We start from the raw sequence: 26,946 nt of genomic DNA on the forward strand, positions 1-26,946 counted from the left end.
GCTTTAGCTTGTACTTCTGGCTTGAAGCCCCATCTCTGAGTTTTAGTTCTGTTAGCCAACCCCCCCTTCTGGAGCCCAACCTTCCTTGACAGGCAGCTTTCATTATCATGGCTGGGTCTGCCAGACACTTAACCATCCACCTTTAGCCTCCTGCTAGGACACATACTGATTCATCTTGTCAGTTGTTTGCAAGTATCAACCAGAGTCTCCCATAACCTTGGAAACCCTGCACCCTGCACTGACTTTCAGTCTCAGATTGACTGATGCTAGAAGAGAGGACACTCTTGGCAGGAGATACAAGAGGAACTACAACTGGACCTGGCTAGTTAGATTTTTTTAGATGAACAGAATGGATTTTATGTCATCTTACTTTTCTCATGAATTCTTTACAGTCTACAAACTGTCCTGCTTAATATCGCTTTCTTTGCAAGGCTGTCTGGGTGACCCTGGGAGAGAAGGCTATGCAGGTTTCTGGCTAGGGATAGAATCCCAGGGAACTGGATGATGCCAGAACAGGTAGGGGCTCACATTCAACTCTGGGGCATGGTGTGAATTTCAGTCAAAAGAGTATCAGGGTCAGGGTAGCTCTGAAATCCCAGCCCAAAAATGTTAAAGGGAAAAGGGAAGCAGGTTAAGAAGAAAAAATCAGGTTTAAAGCAAAGGATCTGCCACTCAAGTCAACCAGACAGACAGGAATAGGAGGCAGAGCCTGGGAAAACAGAACATCCTGGGGACACAGGGACCAAGAGAATGGGAGGGGACTTTTTATAGGGAGCCCATAAACTAGCCACAGGTCAGGAGAGAAATGAAAGGGCTAAACTGGTTCAGATAAAAACAAAGTAGGAACAGGGATGCTAACTAGTGCTACAGTATGTAGATATTGTACTAACTAGAAGCCTCACTAGAAAAAAAAAAAAAAAAAAAAACAGGATAAAAGTCATTTTACCAAGTTGACACACCAGAGCAAACCCCGGAGCATAGCACCCAAGGATACTCCACGATACGGCCAATAAACACATGAAAAATGCTCAATATAATTAGTCATTAGGAAAATGCAAATTAAAACTACATTGAGATACCACTATCCACCTATTAGAAGGGTGAAAAGTTTTTTAACTGATCATACCACGTGTTGGTGAAGATGTGGAGCAACTGGAACTCTCATAAACTACTAAGGGAATGTGAAATGGTACAACCACTTTGGAACATCTTCACTCCTAGGTATGCATCCAAGATAAATAAAAGCACAAGTCTACACAAAGACTTGTACCCAAATGTTCTTATAAGCTTGATTTGTGATCATCACAAACCAGAAACAAACCAACTTTCCATGTGCAGGAATAGATAAATAAATTGCGGTATAGCCACACAATGGAATACCACTCAGCAATAAAACAGAATGAACTGTTGATACACATACAACATGAGTGATTCCTCAAATCATTAAGCTGCGTGAAAGAAGCCAGTAAAAGAAGAGTAAGTGCTGTGTGCTTCTATTTATGAAAAAAATTCTGGAACATGGAGATCAACCTGCATTGACAGACAGCAGGTCCCTGGTTGCATGAAGACAGGAGTGGAGACAGGCATGTGAAACAAGGAACATTTTGGGGATGATGAAAATGTTTATTCTCTTCATCATGGTGAGGATATCAAAGGTACATGCATGTCTCAAAATGCATCAAAAGGTACACTTTAAATATATGCAGTTTGTGATACTTGAATTACACCTCAAGAAAGTTTAATAAAAGAAAAACAAAATGAAACAAACAAAATTTCCACGTACAATTTATCACATTCCCTTCCTTCTTCCTGCCATGGAGCCCAGTAACAGATAGAGAGTGAGGTCCCTGTCAGCCTCCATATCTGCATGAGACATGAAAAAGTTTCCCCTGCCAAAGCAGGGATGAAATTGTAGCAAAAGCAAAAATAATCCTTTACTGATTTAAACAGGTGAGATTTAGGTGTTATTTATAGCATAGTGCTAACCAGTCTGACTGACACAACCTCCAAACTCAGTATGTTGTCCCAAAGTCTCATTGAAAAAACAAGTTAAGCCAGGTACAGTGGCTCCCGTCTGTAATCCCAGCACTTTGGGAGGCCAAGGCAGGAGGATTGCAGGAGGATTGCTTGAGGCCAGAGCTTCAGACCAGATAAGGCAACAAGGCAAGACTCCATCTCAGGAGAGGAAAGGAAAGGGAAGGGAAGGGAAGGGAAGGGAAGGGAAGGGAAGGGAGAGAGGGAGGGGAGGGGAGAGAAGAGGAGAGGAGAGGAGAGGAGAGGAGAGGAGAGGAGAGGAGAGGAGAGGAGAGGAGAGCAGAGGAGAGGAGAGGAGAGGAGAGCAGAGGAGAGGAGAGGAGAGGAGAGGAAAATTAATTTTAGAAAAAGGAAAAGAACAAATTAACAGTCCAACACACAGTAGATCATGAAACACTTCAGTACATAAAATCTGCCCCCATAGAGTTTGAGAAACATAAATCAGACTTCTATTTGTTCAAGTGACAGAGTGATTTCAAGATTCAAACTCTTGAAGTGATCCATCATACCAACCACAGTGTATGTGGTGATGATGAGGGTTAGGACCTCATAAGAGAGAAATGGAGATATTGGACATGCCCAAGTCACCCCATCTGACACCACGATATTGTTCAGAGCCAACTGAAGAACACAGAATACACTATGATGAAAGAAAAAGTCAGTACTGTTAAGATGGTCACTTGTAGTGAGATAAACTGAAACATCCCTCTGCTCTTCAAAAGAAATCTGAAGTTACACAGAAACTATTTGAAGACAGCACCATCCATCCCAGATGGTTTAGGCAAGGTTTTCTCAATTAATATGAAGACTCCTTGGAAAGAGGGCAGACCCAGAAAGGAGATCAGGATTAATGTTTCATAAGAAGTAAGGCTGAAGTACTATTAATAAGAAATGCCAGTTCCTTACAGGAGACTAAGCTAGTCTTTAGAAAAAAATTAACACTTGAGATGATGAAGTATTTCATCTTGGCCATTCCAAGAAGGAATCAGAGGCCATGATCATCTAAGGAGAGAGACCAGAGTGTAGGTCCAAACCAGGGCCCTCACAAGAGAAGCCCAAGGGTCCACTAGGCACAGCCTTCTATTCCCAGAGGTCTCAAAGGTTCAGTTTTGATGTCATCTCCAGATGAGGGCAAACAGAGTCACTGAGCTACCGTGACAAAACTGAAAGCAAATGTTTTCAGCGTGGAGCATAAAATGTGTAGCCCATCATCAAACCCAGAGTTCAGTGTGATTTAATTCTTCAGAGCAGATTTGTTATAGGACATTTTTGTTTTGGAATTGTTCATTTATAAAACATAAACTTCAAAATATGATAGTTTGCAACCCAATTGCAGCTTTCCTTCATTTTTACAAACAAAAATATTGGCCCTCAGATAATGAAAATTCCCCAGGTATTCTAGGTTGTGAGAAGCTCAGTCATACACGTACCTACGCCATCAACCACCCCAGCCCATGGGTCCATAGCTCATCAGTCCTGGCTTTGGAGCCAGCAAAAACTTAGGCCAAGAAGAACTCCATAACATATGGAAGAATCACTGCTCTGAGGTGGAGTAGGGTAATTTGTTCTGAGGAAGGATGCAGTCATCAGATGGTGGACCTCTTACAAAGAGGACTGTGGGAGAAACAGGAAGAGGACCAGGGAGGTGAAATTAATAAAATGAGGAAGTGTCCATGTAGGACACCCTCTGAAGTTCTCAATCATAATATCTAGTTCCCCTCTTTATCCCATGAATAGTTCAAGGCAAACAGTTGTCCATAAAAACTCTATAATGTGGAAATGCAAATCAAAACCACAATGAGATGCCATCTCATATCAAATGACTATTATTCAAAAGTCAAAAAATATTAATAACAGATGCTGGCAAGGTTGCAGAGAAAAGGGAGCTTATATACTGTTGGTAGGAGTGTAAATTAGTTCAACTATTGTGGAAGGCAGTATGTCAATTCCTCAAAGAGCAAAAAACAGAGCTACTATTCGATGCAACAATCCCATTACTGAGTATATACTCAGAGGAATATAAATCATTCTACCATAAAGACACATGCACATGAATGTTCATTGGAGCCCTATTCACAATAGCAAAGACGTGACTCAACCTAAATGCCCACAAATGACAGATTGGATAAAGAAAATGTGGTATATACACCATGGAATACTATGCAGCCATCAAAAAGAATTAGATGATGTCTATTGTGGGAACATGAATAAAGCTGGAGGCCCTTATCATTAGTAAACTAACACAGAAACAGAAAACCAAATACCACATATTCTCACTTTTAAGTGGGAGCTAAATGATGAGAACACACAGACACAAAGAAGGGAACAACAGACATCAGAGCCTACTTGAGAGTGGAGGGTGGAAAGAGGGAGAGGAGCAGAAAAAAAGTAATTATTGGGTACTAGTCTTAGTACCTGGGTGATGAAATAACCTGCGCAGCAAACCCCCGTGCCACTAGTTTACCTATATAACAAACCTGCACAGCTACCCCCGAATCTAAAATAAGTTAAAAAGAAACTCTCTAGTGTGGTACTGCTGCAGGATGCTTATTGGAACACTGTAAAACAAGTCACCTAGGCTGGGCACGGTGGCTCATGCCTGTAATCCCAGCACTTTGGGAGGCCAAGACGGGTGGATCACCTGAGGTCAGGAGTTCGAGACCAGCTTGCCCAACAAGGTGAAACCCCGTCTCTACTAAAAAATATATTAAAAATTAGCCAGGCATGGTGGCAGGTGCCTATAATCCCAGATACTTGGGAGGCTGAGGCAGGAGAATCACTTGAACACAGGAGGCAGAGGTTGCAGTGAGCCGAGATCATGCCATTTCACTGCAGCCTGGGCAACGAGAGAGAAACTCCATCTCAAGGAAAAAAATACAAAACAAGTCACCTAAACACCCTCCAGAATTGAGTGGGAGTCCAATCCATGGAAAAGCTAGATGAGCCCAAGAGATACTCCTTCCAATCTCTTCACAATTCAGTCTTTAAATGCCTTTAAGGCTGCACCTAAGCTGGTGTGGAAGAGCATCATAATGATGTCTTCCAAAGGAAGGAAGAGTTATGGACCTATACCAGGGATTTGCAACCCCTGCACTGTCTTATTCACACTTCCTTTCCCTGCGCCAGGACTCAGTCCTATTTTAAGACAAATTCCTAATTAGGCTTCACACTGTCTCTATTGCTAACCCACAAAATGCCTTTGGGAATTATACAAGGTGTAATTCTTAAATAATAGAGTCAAGAAAAAATATATATGCAATTAAAATAGCAAGATTATTAAAAAATTTTCCTGCAGAAGTAGGAGGTATTCCTTTAGAAACATACAATTCATGCTCACTTCACCTGAGAGCAATAACTCTCATTCTGCAAAAATTAAATGGGCATGGAGGAGAAATTAACCCTAAACCAATTTCAAATCTGGTTGGGATGTAGGGGGAGTCAAAGGAGTGGTCATATCAGAGATAGTCAATTTACATTTCCAAAAACCCATTATAGACCACACAGCCATTAAAAAGTATAATTATGACAATTACACAATAAACACAGAATATGCTCAAAATATGCCAATATAAATGATGACTGTTGTGTGATTAAATTTTGTGTGCACATGAGCAAACACTTGAACAAAGAATGGATGAATATAAACAGCTTGATTGTGTGGCAGTGATCAGAGCATGGGTTAATTTTTATTTTTTATTTATTTTTTTATTTTTTTGCAATTTGGTTTCTATTAATGCTGTTCATACAACAAATAATTTGTAAAAAGCCATTAAGGTGCCTTGGTGACAACTGGAAAACCAATTATAAATTCCTGCACCTCTAAAATGAGACAGAACCAATGGTGCAGAGCCACAGCATGGAGAAGCAAAGGGCCTCTGCATTCGAATGTAATTTTTTGCCTGAATAAAAGGAAGGCTTGATTTAAAGAGAAAGGGCATTTTATCTGGGTGTAATTTATCTATGTTTTATTCTAAGAATATGGCCTATTTACAAAAGCTCGCACAAGTAGTCTCTGAGATTCATCCCATGTAGTCACCGCCATGGGGTCTTGTTAGAGACACTGACCTACTGACACCTACTGACACAATGCCCCACGTGTTACCCTGTTTAGTCACTAACCTGGAACAACCCATGCCTCCCTGCAAGGCCCTTTTGCATATACTTCTCTGATACTGAAGTCATATTATACTAACTGTTCCATCAACAGTGCTCTAGCAAAGCTAGATCAATCACTAGACCCCAGGTAGAGCCCTAAGTGCTCTGAGATGAAAGGCCAGGACTCAGAGCCAGGGAGCAGATATTTTGGTTGGCTCCGCCCCTCCCCCAATGTGTAACAGCTTAGAAGTGCATCCTGATTGGTCTAAGTCAGTTGTGGTGCTCCCATCCTCCTTACCAATGAATAGGTTGAGACCCCAGGATGACGTTTTTCAACATAAGGTTTTCCTGTGTCCTCAGGATTGGTCCAACTGGAGCCAATGAGACTCTAGCAAAGGTTGCTGGTGGTTCTTTCTTTAGATATTACTGCAACCACATGTGTGGTGCAGAACATTATCACCCATTCTGTTGCTAGCCTGCGAAGAGCAGAGCCGAGAGGATTGCAGGGCAACAGAATGTGTGCCACTAGATTAAGTCAACCTCCACATCTCCCTACCTCTGGGTCTCTAGTCTTGAGGCCCTTCATGTTTATGCCAGTTTGAATTTCAATCTTTTTTTGCATCCCAATTGATGTTAAACCACATCCCTGACCTCTCTCCTGAGCAGGACAGAGGCATGCAGCTGACACGAAAAGTCAAGGAGGTGGGCAGACAAAAGACCATCTCTAGGATTCTCTCACCCTCTTTATCCTCAGTCATTTTCACTACCATCTCCTGCCCACTCATGTGCCCAGAATTTAAATTTCAATGACAATAGAAATGAAATGGGCTATAGAGCTCATCTTCTTTAAACTTCTCATGATAGTTCTGAGGAAATTGAGATTTTGGGGGAAAGAAAGGGCACTTACCAAATACAATTCAGAGGCAAAACTACACCCTTTAATGCCCAATGAAAATGTCTATTTCTTAGCAAACTTTTCCCCAGTAATCACGCCCCTCCTGCACTGCCCCAGGCAGAATTGCTTATTTCTTCTTCATCACCACCAATATATTTTATATCCACCTCTGTTAGAAACAGCCCCTATATTGTTGCATAATTATTGGCTCCCACTAGACTGTGTGCTTCTTGAAGACAGGGTGCCTGGTTTTAATATGCGCTTGACTGTTAAATGAATGGAGCAACATCTTTATCAAACCCACTAATTCCATCCTTGTCAAACTCATTAATTCCATCTTTGTTAAGCCCATTAATTCCAACTTTATTCACATAGAATCTGTGATATTTCTAATTAAGGACAGTAGACAGAATCTCTTAAATGACCTCCCAAAGATGTTTCACCCTAATCCCCTGGAATCTGCGACTACAACGAGATGTCACTCTTGTGGCTATGCTATGTCATGTGGCACAATTGAACTCAAAAGGGCGAGTTAACCAGTAACTTAATGTAATGTTACATGGGCCCTTAAAATTAGAGAACTCTGTCTGGCTGGGTGCATAAGAGGAAGGCAGAAGGGAAAGAGAGATTTGAGGAAGATTTGATCCCTGTTGCAAAACAGAGGGCACAAGCTAGGAAATGCAGGCAGCCTCTCAAAGGTGAGAACAAGCCCTGGCCAGCAGCCAGCAAGGACATGAGGACCTCAGTTCTACAACCACACAGAACTGAATTCTGCCAACAACCTGAATGACTTGGAAACAGATTTACTCCCAGAGCCCCAGCTGACAGACACCTTGATTTCAGCCTTGTGAGACTCTAAGCAGAGTACCTAGCCACGCCTGCCTTCACTTCTGACCTACAACACTATAAAATAATAAATGGAAGTTTTGGAGTGATAAAAAATACTGTTTTCAGTTGCTAAGTTTGTGGTAATTTGCTATGAAGCTAAGAAAACTAATAGGGTTCTTTGTGGAGGGTGTAGGGAAGCTTTGCTAAGCAAAGAAGGGGCAAGATTACATAGTCAATCAAGACTAGAAATAGGAACCAAAGCCTCCTAGCACACAAATCTAATTTTCTTTGCACAGTGCAGAGTTTACTAAACTCAACAGAGCTAAAAATTAATCCTGCTCTAATTTGCACCCCAGGAGTCCCCCAGGCCCTGGCAGCAGCCCATGGCTCATATCATGGCACTGAGGTCTCCCTGGGAACCATATTTATAAGATCCACCCTGAGGAGCTTATATCCCTGCAACCCACTCTCTGCTCAGAACCGGCCAGTGAGAGGAGGCCATCTCTTCCTTCTCCTTTCCCACTCTTCTCCCAAGAAGCTAGGAACAAGCCACAACTCTTGGATGAAGTGAGAAGACTGGGAACTGGACTCTAACTCATCAGGACACCAAGAAGAAATGGAGACACAAGGTGGAAGTCAGTAGAGCCAAGAGGAAGCAAGCAGCTCACAGACCACGTAGAACTCCTCAGGCTACCATGCTTATTTACCGGCTGGCCCCACTCATTGCTGAACTGAGGGCTTATTTACCAGCTGGCCCCACTCATTACTGAACTGAGGGCAAAGCTAAGGTCCTACTGGCAATGACTCACAAAAAAGGCTATAAATAGGAACATTTATGACCATATTTATACAACCAAAGTTGGTTCAATGATAATGCATGGAAAAATATACTCTTTGCTGAAGAGGAATTTTAACTCCATTTGGGTATATGTTCCCAAGTGAGAAAAGGAATTTTAACTCCATTTGGGTATATGTTCCCAAGTGAGAAAAAAAAAAAACTTGGGCACACAGCCTTAAGAAGTGCGCTGGCCCCTGGTAATTGCTCCAATTACCTGTGAGTTAATTAGAGACCATTATGTATTCAGAAGTGAGATTTTCATCCTTCAAAATTTGCATTTCCAGCAAGCAGCTCATTCTCTATGCATCATAAGGTGAGTGTTCCCTGCTGATTTCTTTTCCTCATATATAACCGGGCTCACTCTGCGACTGATATAATCAGAAGTCCATTAGACAGGGCCCAAAGAAGTCAGGAAGAGGTAGCAGGCTTCTGGGGCAGACAGATGGGTCTGGAATCTGTCTAGCCCCAGAAGCACATATTTAAAGAGAGACTGATAATTTGGACAGCTTTTTGCAGGGACTGCTTTTGAGTTTGCTCAGTCACAGCAACAGACTTTCCAGGAGAAACCAAATACCAGACACCTCCCTGAGTAAGAAATTCTCACTGCCTGGGTCCTAATAGGAGTGCAGGAGAAGGCTTTCAATTGTTTGGGTGGGGCCTGCCGCTCTGACTCACAGTCATCTATGGGTTGACCCAAGGGCCAGGGCTGGATAAATTTGAAGATTGTTATAATTTATTTTGCACACACCTTAGCAGGCCCCACCTGAACAACTGAAAGCCTTCCCCTGGACTCTTATTAGGGCGTAGGCTATGACCATTTCTTACCCACTGAGGTATCTGATATTTGGATTCTCCTGGAAAGTCTGTGATTGTGACTGAGCAAATTCAGAAGCGGTTCCCACAAGGAGCTGTCCAAGTTATCAGTCACCGGAAATTAGAACAATTACCAGGGTCCAGCACACTCTTTAAGGCTGTGTGCCCAGGTTTTCTTTCTCTTGGGAACACATACCCAAATGGAGTTAAAATTTCTTTTCAGCAAAGATTATATTTTTCCATACATTATCATTGAACCAACTTTGATTCAATGTGGTCATAAACCTTCCTACTTACAGCCTTTTCTGTGAGTCGTTGCCAGTAGGACCTTAGCTTTGCCCTTGGCTCAGTAATGAATGGGGCGGTCTGACCCCATAATCATCTACAGGGTGACACAAGGGCCAGAGCTGCGTAGACTTGAAGACTGTTGTAATGTTCTCAAAGGCATGGGGCTATTCATACTTTTAAACTCAGTAATCCAACAGCAGAAACCTTTTTAGACAAAAGGAAATCATCCCAAATAATGAAAAAACTTTATGTACTGTCTTAGCCTGGGCTGCCCAGAAAACTGGGCTGAAGTTGCAAACATTTATGTGCAATTACTTTATTAAAGGGTGTAATATCAGGGAAATAGTCGAGAGGGAAAAGGTGAAGGAAGCAAGAAAGGAGGAAGAACCAATAGGGGGTGCCTTACTGAGCTGCCCATTGCTAAGTATTAAGTGAGACTGATTGCTTGATCTCACTAGACAGCCTCCCAAAGCCATAGCATGACTATGACTTAGAGTGTCCGTGGAGGGGTGGGAGTGTGAGGTGAAGACTTTATTCCATGGCTTCCATCTCCCATTGGTCAAAGTTTTGCCCTGCGAAGCATTAATTCCTTCACACTTCCAGGTTACACGTGTGTGGATGTTGAGAGTGTCCCACTGTGTCTCACACCCCAGATTCAACAAGGAACCCAGGAGCCAGAGGTGAAGTGCAATAGGCTGTGAACCCGTGAAGTTGGACAGGGTCTATCCGGAGTGGCAATTCAGGAGTAGATGCCCAAAAGCCATAGAGATGGGGAAGCTGCAAGGTCATAAGAGGTCTGATACATACCTCAGTGTGGCTGTGGCTTTTCGCTGTGTCCATCTCAGTGTGGATCCCAGTGAGGAAGCCCAGGCTTGGCAGTTAAATCATCTTCTCTGTGAATCCTTATGCTAATACTCATTAGCTGTAGGACTGAGGGCAAACTAACTCCTCTGCACCTAGATATCTGTGACTGCTGAATGAGAATAATGCCTACCACACAGAAATGTTTCAAGGTTTGAATGAGATAATCTGTGTAATGTATGTAGCCGAGAACACAAACTTAACAAAACTAAATTTTCCTCTTATATAATAATAAATTGAAACAACATAAACATCCAATTATTGAAAAATGGTTAAATAAACCACACTACAACCAGATAATGGACCCCTGTGTATCCTTTAAAAATAATGATACTGAATAAGTGACAAAATTGAAAATTGCTTCTGATATTGAAAAAAAAGATACAAAATTGTATAGGTACAGTGCGGGAGGAGAGTGTTGTAGCTGATATGAAATACCATGTGCAGATGCCTAGGGATATGCACATGCATGGCATTTCAGGGGAAACACTAAGAATTGCTCCTGAATACTATTCATTTTTCTTTCTTGTTAACAGCACTTCAGATTTGTTCGAAGGGCTAATGTGCTCATCCTCAAGTGACAAATCATGATTTGTCTCAACCAATCTGGAATTTTTTTCTTCTTTAAATTTCCAACCTCCCTTGCAGTTGGAGAAGGCCATATGATCTGTTTCTGTACAAAATAATTTAATAGGAAGTCTGCTACTTCCCATTCAAGGTCTAGTAGAGCTTTGCCTTGCTTTCATAATAAAAGGGGAAGTAACATGGCAGGCACTGTCTCTTCCTCTTTCTTTCCACTTTGGATATAGATGTGAAGTCTGGAACTCTGGCAGCCATCTTATAACCATGAGGTAACTAGCATGAGGGAAAGGTCAAGAAATTCAGCTCTGTCATTTTTGAGCCACCAAATCAACATCAAAAACTACTTTCAGTCTCTTGTTACATATTTATTTGTTTAAACATCAATGGTCAGATTTTCTGCTACTTCTAAACAAATACAACCTAACTGATCTAGGATGCCATGCTAATCAATTTACGTGCCTTATCTCATTGATTTTTACAGTGGATGTTTAAGGTATGCTTTATACTTCTCAACTTTTACAAGCAAGAAAACTGAGAGCCTAAGTGATTTACCCAAAGTCACCTCACTATTAAATCTCCAAAGCATAATTTTACTCAATCTTTATCCTAAAGTCCTTCTTGCCACTTTAATAGCAAATAGCATATAGAATGCAAAAAGATTGTAAGGCAGAGAAAAGAATGCTGAGCCATGAAAATGGTAAGAGGCTGGTCAATGGTGTAGTGGGACATGCTAAGAGGTTTTCACTTTGCTGTATTGGGGATAGGGAGCAGCAATGTGCTAAGACCTACCCATCAGCAACTGCCATGTTCCCAAGGCCTTATGCATGATAGAGCTCAATAAATGCTGGGTGAATGAACAAATATATGAATGCATAAGCCAAGAAATAATTGGATAAAATTCTCTAGGTGCATAAGGAGAATGAATTAAAGCAGTCAAGGCTAGAAGTAAGAAGATCATTTAGGAGGTTATTGCACATGAGAAATGTTAAGGTATGAACTATAGCAGTGTCTGTAGGACTGGAGAGGAGAGAACAAATTCAGGAGCAACTCAGAAAACAGAGTTGATAGAGTCACAGTCCTCACATGGCCACCAGCTTACCTTCCTGAAAGAACATTGTTTATTACGCTATTTGGCTGAACAAAAACTTTCAGTGGTTTCCCACACCTTGCAGAATATACCATAAAGTTTGTTCCCTACATTCATGGTCCTTCGTCAGCTTCTAGCTCTACATCTGTCCCAGAATAACTACTCATCAAATTCTGAATAGAAATGCAAATTAACTAATTCATCAATTTGCATAACACTTAATCATTCACAGATGTCTCTATCTACTTATTTGTTTGTTTGGACCTTCCCTTATTTGCTATTTATTATTTTCCAACAACCATGTGGCTTAAGCAGGCAGGATTGGGCACTCACAGGTAGCATGGTTTTGCAAATGAAGGAATTAATATTCAGAAAAGCCATTTGTTAAGTTGACCCTCTGGCAAGAGCCTGCTCCATGTTACTGCCCCTGCAACTCAAAGCCTGTCCTGCTCTGCAACTTGGCTGGATCTTTCCTTGCCCCAGCCTCGTGCTGGACTCACTCAGCTTCTGGCCCAGAATGGAGGACATGCCAGCTATCCATCTGATTTATCTAATCCTCAGATGAACTCGTGATCAAACCCCACATCCAGACAGCTTTCTTAGCAAGAAAATTGAAGTCATCTCTCTTAACCCAGAAATTGGTTTACAGATCTTTGTCCCACACAGATGGATAATAAACTGCTCTGTTGAACACTATCAAATATGAAACTTCTGAAAGTTTTTTTTTTTTTTGAGACATGCTCTCACTCTGTCACCCAAGCTGGATTGCATGAATTGCAGTAGCACAATTACTACTCACTGCAGTCTTGACCTCCTTGAGCTTGAGCAATCCTCCCACCTCAGTCCCCTAAGCAGTTGGGCCCACAGGTGTGCACTACTACACTCAGTTATTTTTTTATTTTTTGTAGAGATGGAGTCTCCCTATGCTGCCCAGGCTGGTCTTGAACTCCTAGGCTCAAGTGATCCTCTGGCCTCAGCCTCCCAAAGTGCTGGCATTACAGACATGAGCCATTTGTTAGGCACTTTTCACCCTCACATTAACACCCTGGAACAGTTGGGGAAACAAGTTTCTTGAGTTAAAGTGGTTTGGCAAGAAGGGCTGAGCTGGGATTAAGATTCCACTCTTCCCAACTCTGAAGCCCCTGTTCCCTTCACTGCTGCATCCTGCTCATTTTCCAGGCCCAGGTTAACAACAATGGGGAAGAGTTGAGAGATATTTTTCTAACAGGGCAAACCTTCCTCCCAGCCCAACTCCACCATCCTGGGCCACTCCTCTAGTCACATGATCCTTTGTACCATTGGGCCCAATTGATCTTGATCTCATCCACATAGGTCAGAGACAGGGTGAGATCTTTCTCATTTCTCGTGGGAGAAAGGCAAGCTCTGCCAAGCCCAGAATTTCTGGCCCCTCCTGTCCCAGCACAAACCATTCACAGTCTTCACACAATTATTCCTGGTGCGGGGTTTCATTTCTAGGAAGCCTTCTGTCCCTCAACCTCACCAGCCCTCAGCTTTTCAGCCCAGAGGTTCAGGACATTTGAGGATTGCATGTTGGCTGTGGTCATGGGGAATTCGGTGACTACCCCGATTGGCATTCCTTACCACACCCGGGGGAATGGGGAAGCCAAGAGATGGACTGAATGCAGGCTCAGGCCTCTCTCTCCTTGCCCCCAAGGGCATCCTCTCCAGCAGGTGACTGGCCATGACAACTACAATGCTGATCTGAAACTGGTCAATGGGTTCAACAGAAGGTTTGGCAACCGCAGGAACACCCGAACCCTCCGTCGGAGCACGTCCGTCTTTGAAGAGGTCACCCACTTCCCTCTGTTCTAACGGCATCTCTTCCCTCGACCTGAATTTCTAAGACGGATGGTTAGATGAACTCTCAATGTTATTTTACATTTAAAAAATGTGTGTCTCCAAGTGTGTTGTTTCTTCCCTGAGATTGGACGAAGGAGCCAGCTCTACTCCCGGCTTCTTTTCCCTCTGGAAAGGAGGTGAGAGGAGAAAGGGCTTCTCAGGCCTATGCCCTTGCACTCCATGCCAACAAGTGCCAGGTTTGAAAGGAGAGGCTTCCGCTCTCCTGGGCCAGTGGGATAAGAAGGAGCCACACTGCTCAACCTCAGAAAAGCACTTCTCCAGCTATCAGCAGGGCCCCAGGTCAGAGCTGGCTATTGTTTCCATCAAAAACAGAGCAAAGGCCAAGCTCCACAGTTTACACCTATAATCCCGGCACTTTGGGAGGCTGAAGTGAGGCCAAGATGGGAGGGCTGCTTGAGCTCAGGCAGGTGGATCACTTGAGACCAGCCTGGGCAACATGCCGAAACCCTGTCATTACAAAACACACACATACGCACACCATATATATATATAGAGAGAGAGAGAGAGAGAGAGAGAGAGAGAGAGAGAGAGAGAGAGAGCGAGAGTCTCACTCTGTTAGCCCAGGCTAGAGTGCAGTGGTGTGATCTCAACTCACTGCAACCTCTGCCTCCCAAAGGGTTCAAGCAATTCTCCTGCCTCAGCCTCCCTAGTAGCTGGGATTACAGGCGCCTGCCGCCACACCCAGCTAATTTTTTGTATTTTTAGCAGAGACGGGGTTTCACCATGTTGGTCAGGCTGATCTCAAACTCCTGACCTCAACTTGGCCTCCCAAAGTGCTGGGATTTCAAGCGTGAGCAACCGTGCCCAGCCCAGGATGTCATTTTTCAAGCGTTCCCTTTCAGTTTATTAGTGGCCAAGGGACAAGCCAAAGCAGATGATGGATAATTAAGAAGGTGGGGCTTTAGAACACAAAGCTTGCCAGAATTCTAGTGTGGGTGGAACTTGATTGTGTTGAGTCACCATAAGTGGACAAGGAAGGAGCCCCTAGCAGGTGAAGGGGGTATAGCTCAGGGGTAGAGCATTTGACTGCAGATCAAGAGGTCCCCGGTTCAAATCCGGGTGCCCCCTTCCCGGATGTTTTCTCTCCATTTTAAAGCAGTACCGTCAGCCAGTGTCACCAGAAAAGATGAAAAAACTTTCAACTTGCTCTTGTGCTGAAATTGTTCCTCCCACATTCCAGCTGAGGACTAGGACAAAAAGCCCTGTTAGGATCTCCCTTGTCTTCAGTTAAGATCATGTGCCTGAGGAGATTCTAAATCTATAAGTCTGAGAGCTGTGAACACAATTTGACAATTGGGTGTGTGTTGAAGTATAGATAAAAACGTTCCTTCAACATGTATTTTTGAAAACTTAGTACACACAAAGCTCCCTTGAATTAAAACATGAAAGAAGAGCTAGGTGCAGTGCCTTACGCCTATAATCCCAGCACTCTGGGATGCCGAGGCAGGCAGATCACTTGAGGTGAGGCAGGCAGATCACTTGAGGTCAGGAGTTCAAGATCAGCCTGAGCCACATGGTGAAACTCCGTCTCTACTAAAAATACAAAACTTAGCCGGGCATGGTGGTGTGCACCTGTAATCCCAGCTACTTGGGAGGCTGAGGCAGGAGACCTGCTTGAACCCAAGAGGTGGAGTCTGCAGTGAGCTGAGATCATGCCACTGTACCACTCCAGCCCTGTGACAGAGAGAGATTCTGTCTCAAAACAAAAACAAAAACAAAAACTCCTTGATAACATCCTTTGCCATGGTCCTTAATGCTACACAACTGCAGCCAACCACTTTATGGGGTTTGCCTTCTGTCATTTTCACAGTGGACCACCCCTTCCCCTAGTTTCTTGTCATCAACCTTAATTAGGGTGATCTGGTGTTCAGCACCAAGGGCCTTCACCAGTCACATAGGCAGGCTCATCACAGTTGGGGACAGCACACAAGGATGGGCCCAGCACTTGTCTAAGGTTTTGGCAGCTTCTCAAATTCCACATGCTAGGCCATCATGGATGAGGGCGGCCTTCAGGACCTCTTGTAAAGCAGTATTAAGGCCCATGACACCTCCAGCAGTGATGCCTTCCTGGGCCATGGTGGTGGATTATAGGTGAAGCTGATTCTTTTTTTTTTTTTTTTTTTTTGAGACGGAGTCTCGCTCTGTCGCCCAGGCTGGAGTGCAGTGGCGCGATCTCGGCTCACTGCAAGCTCCGCCTCCTGGGTTTACGCCATTCTCCTGCCTCAGCCTCCTGAGTAGCTGGGACTACAGGCGCCCGCCACCGCGCCCGGCTAATTTTTTGTATTTTTTTAGTAGAGACGGGGTTTCACCGTGGTCTCGATCTCCTGACCTTGTGATCCGCCCGCCTCGGCCTCCCAAAGTGCTGGGATTACAGGCGTGAGCCGCCGCGCCCGGCCAGCTGATTCTTGAACACACCTGAGCCTCTGCCTCCATGACTCAGTGGTAGCAGGGAAAGAGCAGCAGTTTGTTCTTGGTTAACACTGCACCTAAAATGTGGTCTAGGTTGCATGAAAAGGGGTTAAACTTGGCCAAGAAGTTGATTAAGTATTTTGGCCAGTTTGCTTGTTACCATTGATGTAATAAAGATTAATATGTTACAACCTCTGAGTATTTTTATTCTTTTTTTTTAGACAAAGTCTCACTCTGCCACCCAGGCTAGAGTATAACAGGACTGATTTTGGCTCACTGCAGCTGCAACCTTGACCTCCCAGGCTCAAACAATCCTTCCACCTCAGCCTCCTGAGTAGCTGGGATTACAGGCGTCCGCTACCACACCAGGCTGGTTTTTGAGGTTTTGGGGTTTCTTTTTTGTAGAGACGGGATTTTGCCATGTTGCTCAGGCTAGTCCAGAACTCCTGGCCTCAAGTCATCCACTCGCCTTGGCCTCCCAAAGCACTGGGATTATAGGTGTGAGCCACTGTGCCTGGCCTTGAAGGATTTTTCATTTTGCCCTACTCCCCAGATGACAATGAAAAGTAGCAAATGAACAGGTGATTTTGACAGCAGCACTGAGCTGTCATAGACCCCTTGCTAACTAGCTCAGTGTTTGCTTACTTATAGCCTTCTAGAGATAACAATGAATGGCACACACTGGTTATCAAAAATGCCCACAAATACTGGCCAGACGCGGTGGCTCACACCTGTAATCCCAACACTTTGGGAGGCCAAGGCAGGCAGATCACTTGAGGTCAGGGGTTCAAGACCAACCTGGCCAACATGGTGAAACTCTGTCTCTACTGGAAATACACAAATTAGCCAGGCGTGGTGGTACATGCCTACAATCCCAGCTACTTAGGAGGCTGAGGCAGGAGAATCCCTTGAGCCTTGGAGGCAGAGGTTGCAGTGAGCCGAGATCATATCACTGCACTCCAGCATGGACAACAGAGTGAGACTCCATCTCAAAAAAATAATAAGAAAAAGAATAACGCCCACAAATAAATACTGCTTCATGTCCCATGTTGCTGTGGATACCCTAGAATCCAACTGGCCCAACATGATTTGGAGGGCACTGCCAGACTCCTAGGTGCCCCCCAACAAGAGTCCTCAGGGACATCCTTCATCTAAGACCAAGTCAGCCCCTCCCTATCTAGATCTGTCCTGATCTCAATCTTCCACCTAACCATCTCTAAAAACAATTTCAGGCTAAACTCCATTTCTTCTTGCATTTCTCCATTTGTACATGTTGTTAAAAGGCTCTGGTCCCACTCTAAGTCTGTCCTCTCCAGTCCATCCACTGTACTGCCACTGGCATGATCTTTCTAGATCTTTGCTTTCAATGGCTTCCTATGCCTCAGATAGAGTGTGTGGCCTTTTGTGATCTGACCTCATCTGCCTCTCCATCCTGTGGCGCCATCCCTGCCTCACACCTGGTGCCCTCGGGACACCACGTTTCAAACCTGTCCCCCACACACCTGGGCCTCTGCTCAAGCCAGCCAACTCCTTTTCATCCAGAAAAGTCTGACTCTTAAGGCTCAGAGTAAAAGACACCTCAGGGGAGTTTCGTTTCCCCAGCATTTGGCGCAATTACACACTTGTTATATTAGATGGACAACGTTTTTCTTTTTTTTTTTTTTTTTGGCCAGCATGATTTCATTCCTACAACCCTAGGAAGTAAGTTTCCACACTTTGCTGAAGAAAAAAAACTGAATCTCAAGACAGTGATGTGCCCAAGATCTTCTGCTAGTAAGTGTAGCAGAGCCAGTTGGACTCCTACTCAAGTTCAAGACTCGATTAGGCCCCTTGTGTTGGGAAGAATGGGTTTCTTACTGAAGTTCATTTAAGATCTTCTTGGATTCAGTTCAACAGTTTCTCCTTTTCTCCTTCTTCCCTTAAGACTGACTGCCTCTGTCTCCCACGGTGCCTTCTGGCCTGGGCCTGCCTATCGTATTTTTGCTCATATCTCCCTGCTTGCTCCTACTGCCTGCCTGCCTGCTTGCACTCTTGGCTTCACGTGAATAAAAGCAGCTATTGCAGTACCAGAAAGGATATTCTCTGTAGACACCACAATCTGAGCAAAGGTGCGCAGACAAAAATGCTCTTGGTAGTCCAGGGCAGCCAGAACTGAGGTGCCGTGGTGGCTGGGAAATCCATTCAGGCTCTTCTTGTGTTGCAGTATTTTTGTGTTCGTTTTCATAGAGACAGGGTCTTGCTATATTACCCAGGCTAGTCTCAAACTCCAGGCCTCAAGTGAACCTCCCACCTCACCCTCCCAAAGTGCTCGGATTACAGGCACTAGCCACCGTGCCTGGCCAAGTTCCAGTATCTTTGGACAGGAAATGGAGTTATCTAAGGATAAGGCCAGAGCCTTAGACAGATTCTGGCTAGAGTTAAGGGTATGGCCAGTTTAAGATGGCCGTTGAAAACGTGGCAGTGGATAAGTCCCTCAGTACAGCATTATGTACTGGAGGACTCCAGGGCCTGCTGTCTACAAATGCTAGTTTCAAAGACGGCTCTGGTTAGATGAGCCTGTCCTAAATTACAGATTATCTAATCCCACAAAACTCCATACCCTATGGACTTTAGTGTTCATGAGTCTGTGACAATTTCCAAAGTACAGAAAAAAAAATTATACCAGGTGCAATTTAAGAGTTAGGAGTTAGAAAGTACTCCAATTTTGTACAGTCACTAAAACGTCCTATTCATGATGAGAAGAATTACAGACTGCGATTGTGGGTTCCATCGTCTTTCCCTAGTGATGGTAGGTCTGAAATGGAAAATGCAAATATAGCTGCAAAATTAACATTAAATCAGAAATTTTTTTAACTATTGGAAGCTGGTCAGGAGTAGTGACTCACCCCTGTAATCCCAGCACTTTGGGACGCCAAGGCGGCAGAGTGCTTGAGCCCAGGAGTTCAAGACCAGCCTCGGCAACAGGGCAAAACCCCATCTCTATAAAATTCAAAAAAAAAAAAAAAAAATTGGAAGCTTAGCTCATGTTATAGGCTAGATCAACTTGCTTAATCTCTCAGCCAGTGAGTCTTTTTAGTGAAAGATAAAGTTGCTTTTAGTGAAAAGTGTTACTGCCAGAGACCATGAGAATCTCCAAGGCCAATGGAAATGATCAAAGCTAAGCTTGCTGACCACACTAGCAGGTACCTTGATTCTTAACTTAAAAGATACTGACCTTACCTGGAAATGCAAAAGAATTCACAAGCTGCGAAGGGGAAGGAAAACAGGGACAGAAGCTCTACAGGGCGATGGTGATAGAAGGGGTCCAGGCCTGCCTGGACTCAGGCCAGCTTGGAGTGTGCCCAGCAATGCTGGGCTTCTGATCCTCTAGGAGCCAGCACCTTAGGCTGTAAGACAAGAACACTACTGTGGACCTTCCAGTGTGGCTGTGAGAATTAACTATGTAAAGCTCTTAGTATAGCGCCAGGCGTGTAACAGGCACCTAAATACTGGTTCTCTTTGCTTTTCCAGTTCCCAAATAAATCAGTGGTTAAACCCAAGGGATGTTTAAGGATCCCACTGGGTCTCATTGATCAGGAGACCGCGTCATTCTCGGCCACAAGTTGCAATCTCCAGACACAGCCCTCAGGGATATGTTCAACAACTGTCTGTACCTATGAGCAAGTCTTTTAAACCAGAAAGTGATTAAAAGCCTTTACGTGGCTCCCCTGAAAAGGAAAGGGGACTAAATTCTGTTACTACATGCCAGGATAGTGGTTACTTCCGGTGGGGGGAGGGACCAGGAGTTCTTGGGGGACAGCCAGGGTCTGTTTCTTAATCTGGGTGCTGATTAGTTATGTAGTGTTCTGTTTGAGAAAATCAAGCTGAATTATAGATGTATAATAGTTCGAGAGGTTTGTTTTTGTTGTTGAGACAGGGTCTTGCTCTGTCACCCAGGCTGGAGTACAGTGGCATCTCCAAGGCTCAAGCGATCCTCCTACCTCAGCCTCCTGAGTAGCTGGAATTACAGGCGTGCACTGCCACACTCAGCTTTTAGGGGGAGGTTTTCTTGGCAGAGACAGGGTTCGCTCACCACATCGCCCAGGCTGGTCTCAAACTTCTGGGCTTAAGTGGTACACCCACCTTGGCCTCCCAAAGCCCTGGGATTACAGGCATGAGTGACAGCGCCTAGCCAGGACTATGTATCTTAAACCTAGGGAGTGAAAATCAAGACTAATACCCCATCTCTTCTACTGTGCAAGAGGATTCCTCAACAGACCCTGACCCGACAGCTGCCAGAGCGTAACCCAGAGAACCCAAGCTGTGAAACTACTACCACTGAGCCTTGCTCAGTCAATGCCACGGCTGCAGAAAGGGGGTCTGCCGGGTGACCCCAGCTGCAGAAAGGTCTGAGGAACAGCTCTAAGTCAGGATAAGTGGTGAGTGAGAACGTGGAGGCCCTCTAGTCACTAGAAAGAATTCCATGCCCGTCAGCTATTGCCTTCCCTAAATAAAGGAATATTCATGACAAACACAAAGCTCTCGTCCCAGTTAGCACACTGATCTGGGCGGGGCATGCTATCTAGCAAAGGGCTGGGGACAACAGGCTGTGGTCATGAGACTGACATCCACTCTACAGGATCATGGTTTGGGGGTACTTGGCTATGATGTTGTTTGTTTTTTTAGACAGAATTTCACTCTTGTTGTTCAGGCTGGAATGCAATGGCACAACCTTGGCTCAACGCAACCTCTGCTTCCCGAGTTCAAGCAATCCTCCTGCCTCAGCCTCCCGAGTAGCTGGGATTACAGGCATGCGCCACTACACCTGGCTAATTTTTTGTATTTTTAGTAAAGACAGGGTTTCTCCATGTTGGTCAGAATGGACTCGAACTCCCGACCTAAGGTGATCCCCCACCTCAGCCTCCGAAAGTGCTGGGATTATAGGCATGAGCCACTGCGCCCAGCCAGCTATGGCTTTTAAAAAGTTCTTATTTGTCAGAGTAATAGACTGCAGTATTTGCAAGTAAAATATTACCACCCTAGAAACATGCTCCTTACTTGACCTCTGCTTCGAAAGCCACTATCAGCTGGAGAGAGACGGTGGCCAGAAGGCACTGATGGAATGAGAGGAAAGAGCCAGCACAGTCGAGATGCAAGAAGATTCCTCTATGATGGCAAATTGGATGGTACACAGTTCTAGAGTAGGGCCCCAGTCACTGGGTCCCAGGAGGCAGGAGAAGCAGGGCTGAGAGGGACGACACACTCCAGGGCTCATGTCACACTGATACGTGCACCAGGAACGACAGCCATATACTTCCCTAAAGATCAACCCACCCACCAGTTCAGTCAAGAATTATACTTTGATTCTTCATGTTTGGCCACTGAAGATCAAATCCACCATGATGAGAGGATTTCAGCACAACAGGCTCTTTCCAGTCATGACAGACAGAGATGTCCAGGCTCTTGAGGAGAAACAAAAATTCCTTTGACTTCTCTTGCAAGGACCAAAGAGATAAATTTTTTCTTTATGATCTGTTGAAATATTTATATAGACTTTAAAAAAACAACTAACAGTCCATTCTGTGCTCTGTTTCCCTGGAAGGTTTCTCATGATCGCCCCTCCGGGAGCTAGAGGGGTTGTGTGTGTCTGGGAACAAAGGATTAAGGCACTTTAAAATAAGCAATGAAAATCCTAGTGTGACACTCAGAAGCAGATGGTGGGCTCGAGGGGGCCAAGGGGTGGAAGGCGGGTGCTTGGATTGAGGAGCTGGGCGCCACCTTTTGGGAAAGCCAAGTGGAGACAGAAGCGTCAGGGCAGGAAGCCCAGCTGGGGAAGGCCCAGTTCCTTCTTTGCTGCCTCCTAGGGGACCGGAGGCAGCAAAGTCCCTGCATTTCCACTTATCAGGGCCAAAGACCCAACCTCTGACCCTCCACCCACTCCAGTGACCTGCACGCTAAGTTGGGTGGTCTCTGACTAAAACAGACTTAAGCCAAGAACTGGGATTGGACTCCCAGAAGACCCAGGGAGAATCCCTTTCAAGCTGTTTCAGGCAGAAAGGACCTGAGAAGCATGGAGGGAAGAGCGAAGGACACGAGAGGCTTCCAAGGCTCCGAGAGCAGCAGCAAGAAGGGGCCAGCCACATGGTGGGCATGGACCTGGCTCGGCACATGAAGAAGATGTGCTGCCACTGCCATCTCACCCTGTGTGGGGGAGACTGTGCAAAGTCTTCACAGCCAGCAGCAGCCTCGATACGCCCCGAGTGCCTTTCACATGTATATGTGGAGAGAGATATATACACATATATATTCATTATTTTCAACTGAAATAAATGCAACGGATTCGGGTTCATTCCCCTTTGCAATGAGTTGCTCATCTTTGCCATGAGTTGGGACTACAGTTGTTCCCTGCCCTGAGGGGTTCACGCCTTCAGGACCGGCTCACCCCCACTGAGGGAAAGTGGTCCTGGGATCCGGAGAAGAGAGGACACACACCACAGCACGTGACCAAGAGGAGGGCCTACCTCACAAGACTGTTTCTAACCCTGAGAATTGTGAAGGACTGACTCGGAGAGGGGGTTGGGGTTAAAGGTCACTGGGCTTTTTATTCCAGTTGAAGTAGACTCGGACGGGACGGTCCCATCCACAAGAAGGGACAGCCCGGCAGTCCTAGGAGCACTTGTCCGCAGGCCTGGCAGTGGTGCTTGGAAAGCTTCATGCTGAACTCCTTCCAGCAGTTGTGGCAGTGTAGGATTTCATGCCAGGCACCCAGTACGCAGGCCTGGCCACGTCCTTTACCAGACCTATGCCAGGGAACAATGGTCAGGCACCCAAAGCCCAATATACCGAGTCCCAACTAGCAGATGCTTACTGGCTTATAATTCCAACTGCACACAGAACCACTGACAGAGCTTTTTAAAAATACAGATACCCAGGCTCCACACTCAATCCAGATCACAGTCTCACTTTCGCCCAGGTTGGAGAGCAATAGCATGATTTCGGCTCATTGCAACCTCTGCCCCCTGGGTTCAAGCAATCCTCCCACCTCAGCCTTCCAAGTAGCTGGGACTGCAGGCATGCACCACCACGCCTAGCTAATTTTTGTAGAGACGGGGTTTCACAATGTTGTCCAGGCTGGTCTTGAACTCCTGGCCTCAAGTGATCCACCTACCTCAGCTTCCCAAAGTGCTGGGATTGTAGGCATAAGATTATAGGCATAAGCCACCATGCCCTTTCTTTTTCTTTTGAGACAGGATCTCACTCTGTTGCCCAGGCTGGTCTCAAATTCCTGGGACTCAAGAAACCCTCCTGCCAGAACCTCCCAAGTAGCTAGGATTATAGGCACGCACCCCCACACCCAGCTCCTTGATATTTATATATCTATGAAGCCCTCCTTGTAAACTGAAGGGGTAGCTGTGTTAAGAACCCCTGGAGGAACTATAAAGAAGTCTGGGCTCTGGAGTCACTCAAATCCCACCCAATTCTATTGAGATCAGGTTAATCAGCAGCTGCTGGATTAAGAAAGGTTAGCTAAGGCCGGGCGTGGTGGCTCACACCTGTAATCCCAGCACTTTGAGAGGCCAAGGCGGGCAGATCACTTGCGGTCAGGAATTTGAGACCAGCCTGGCCAACATGGTGAAACCCTCTTTCTACTAAAAATACAAAAATTAGCCGGGTGTGGTGGTGTAATCCCAGCTACTTGGGAGGCTGAGGCATGAGAATCGCTTAAACCTGGGATGTAGAGGTTGCAGTAAGCCAAGATCATGCCACTGCACTCCAGCCTGGACAACAGAGCGAGATTCAGTCTCAAAAAAAAAAAAAAAGAAAGAAAAAGAAAAGAATAGAAATGTTAGCTAACCTCTCAGGGGCTTACTCATCTTTAACAATCCACCTTCAAGAGCTGTGATGAAGATGAGAAGAAAGAACGTGCCTGACCCACTGGCCCGGTACTGAATACCCTGTAGATGCTTAGGGTGGGAGCACTTGGTGAGCACAGCTTGCAGGCTATGCTCTGCCTTCTGTACCAAGGACAGTCCTTGCCACTCCCAGGTACCCCTGAGGATAGATGCAACCTGAGATTTAAGCTTGGGCAAATCCAGGAATTCCTACATCATCTACTCACTTTGTGAGATGCAATGAGGAAATCTGCTCCAGGCCATTTTCATCACTACCCACTTTTGCTCACTCCCCTACAACGTGCCTCGCTACCCCAGGCCTGGCCAGCCTTGCCTAAGCCCGCCATGCACTGATTCATTTTCCTCCTGCTCCCCCTTGCCATCCTGAATACAAAATACCCCTCATGTCCAGAGCTGGGTAACTATTTTAAATCTTTTTTTTTTTTTTTTTTTTTTTTTTGAGACAGAGTCTCACTCTGTTGCCCAGGCTGAGTGCAGTGGCGGGACCTCGGCTCACTGCAAACTCCGCCTCCCAGGTTCACACCATTCTCCTGCCTTAGCCTCCTGAGTAGCTGGGACTACAGGCACCCGCTACCACGCCAGGCTAATTTTTTGTATTTTTAGTAGAGATGGGGTTTCACCGTGTTAGCCAGGATAGTCTCCATCTCCTGACCTTGTGATCCACCCACCTTGGCTTCCCAAAGTGCTGCAATTACAGGCATGAGCCACCGCGCCCGGCCTTCTGAAAGCTTTTTAATGGACAAAGATGATTCTAAATCTTTCCAAATCTTCTCATGATGAATGCCCTTGCAAACATTTTCACTCTGGCTGGAATGTTTGTCAGTATCTGGAGTTTCTGGCTAAGTACAATTTGTCTTTCAAAACCCTACCTTAAGTCTATCTCTTTCAGGAATTCCTCGGGGGCAGAGTTGGTTCACTGCCCACCAAAGACTTATACTTCCTTTCTATAGGTCAGAGCTGATTTTGGAAAAAGGCTACCCAGCCAGGGAATAAATTTCCAACCCTCTAAAGCCTAGATGGGACTATTTGATTGGTTCTAGCCAATAAAATGTGAGGAAAAGGGATGAGTGTCACTTCCAGGCTAAGATAATTAAAAACTGCATGTATCTTCTTTAGTCTCTCTCTTCTTCTATCAGCTGGTTGGAGTTCAACCCTCACAGAGACTCCAGAAGCCACAGCAGGTTGAAGATGCATGGCCTCTATTGGACTGAGTCTCCAGACACGTAGAGTAGAACTTCTCCATCTCCCTACTCCCTCACCTACAACCCCAATCCCCACCTACCAGAAACACCTGCAATAAACTATTAGATGGATAAGAAATAGCTTCCATAAAGTCAAGCCATTGAAACTTTGGATTTTGTTGTTGTTGTTGTTGTTGTTGCTGCTGCTGCTGCTGCTGCTGCTACTGCTGCTACAGATATTATGATAACATACGCTTCAAATCTCTCCCATATAGTTTACTATTCCTTTTTAAGCTGTACTAGAACAAGAGTCCATGGCTGCTCTTGCTTTGTTATTATATAACACAGATATTCATGTGTCCGTCTTTCCTACCAGTTTATATCTCTTGAGGGGAGGTACTGGGTTGTTCTTTACTCTGCATGTCTAGTTACTGGAACAGAATGGCTAGTCACTAATGTTTGCAAAATCAGTTTCTGAAAAAAATAAATGAAATTCTGTGATGTTTAGTAGTTTACACAGCACTTCCCCATATTTGATTTCAGTTTTGATCTGCACTCATTCAGCATATCTTTGTATAAAACTGTTTGTTCTCTGAGTGGGGAGACTCTGGTAATACGGTTCTTATTATCCTGGTTTTACCAAAGAAAACTTTGACACTCAGAGAGTTTAGATTGTCAGAGTGGCCTGGCTAAGTATGGGTACTATGTGCCACAGGATGGTGGCCATAATGATTGTCTCTTAAGTGATTCTCACTTAGATGTATGTGGTCAGGGTGACCTAGCTAATAACTTGCCTTCTGTTGTAGCAACATTTTCTCTCTTTCTCCTTTGAAGAATTGTTCAGAGATTTCACTGCCTGGTGAGGTATATGAGGAATGTCAATTCTCTCATCCCCAGGCCTGCCTCCGCCTAGCCTGTGCAAATATTGTCTCAGAAACATAGGATGCCATAAAACATATACAATTACTTTGTAAATCATAGAGGCAATAGCAGGTGAGCTGGTGCCCAGATACATGCCTACTGGGTTTAATGTAGTGTGCTGTACTCTGGAATCACTGATGGGTTTAAATCCAGAAAATTAAAGTGCAATACTAAATGCCAGAGGTCGGCATCCTGGCACTGGCACCCCTATCTGTAGCAGACACTGTTGGCTGCCTACTCAACGGCCATCTGCCTCTTCTTCCTAAGAAAACCTGATTTCGTCCAAGGACAACAATCTCCCTACACGGCCACGGGCTCCTGCTTTAGGGATGGGCATGTCA

At 45.0% G+C, this 26,946-nt stretch overlaps 1 non-coding gene across 1 annotated transcript; it reads left to right on the forward strand.

Annotated features, from left to right (window-relative positions):
* The first annotated feature begins 15,198 nt into the window (after positions 1-15,198).
* On the forward strand, positions 15,199-15,270 carry TRNAC-GCA (transfer RNA cysteine (anticodon GCA)). The gene has a single exon. It is a non-coding gene; the product is annotated as a tRNA-Cys (tRNA).
* The last annotated feature ends 11,676 nt before the right edge of the window (positions 15,271-26,946 follow it).

This window comes from Macaca mulatta, chromosome 7, assembly GCF_049350105.2.
Source record: "Macaca mulatta isolate MMU2019108-1 chromosome 7, T2T-MMU8v2.0, whole genome shotgun sequence".
In the NCBI taxonomy this organism is placed as follows: domain Eukaryota; kingdom Metazoa; phylum Chordata; class Mammalia; order Primates; family Cercopithecidae; genus Macaca; species Macaca mulatta.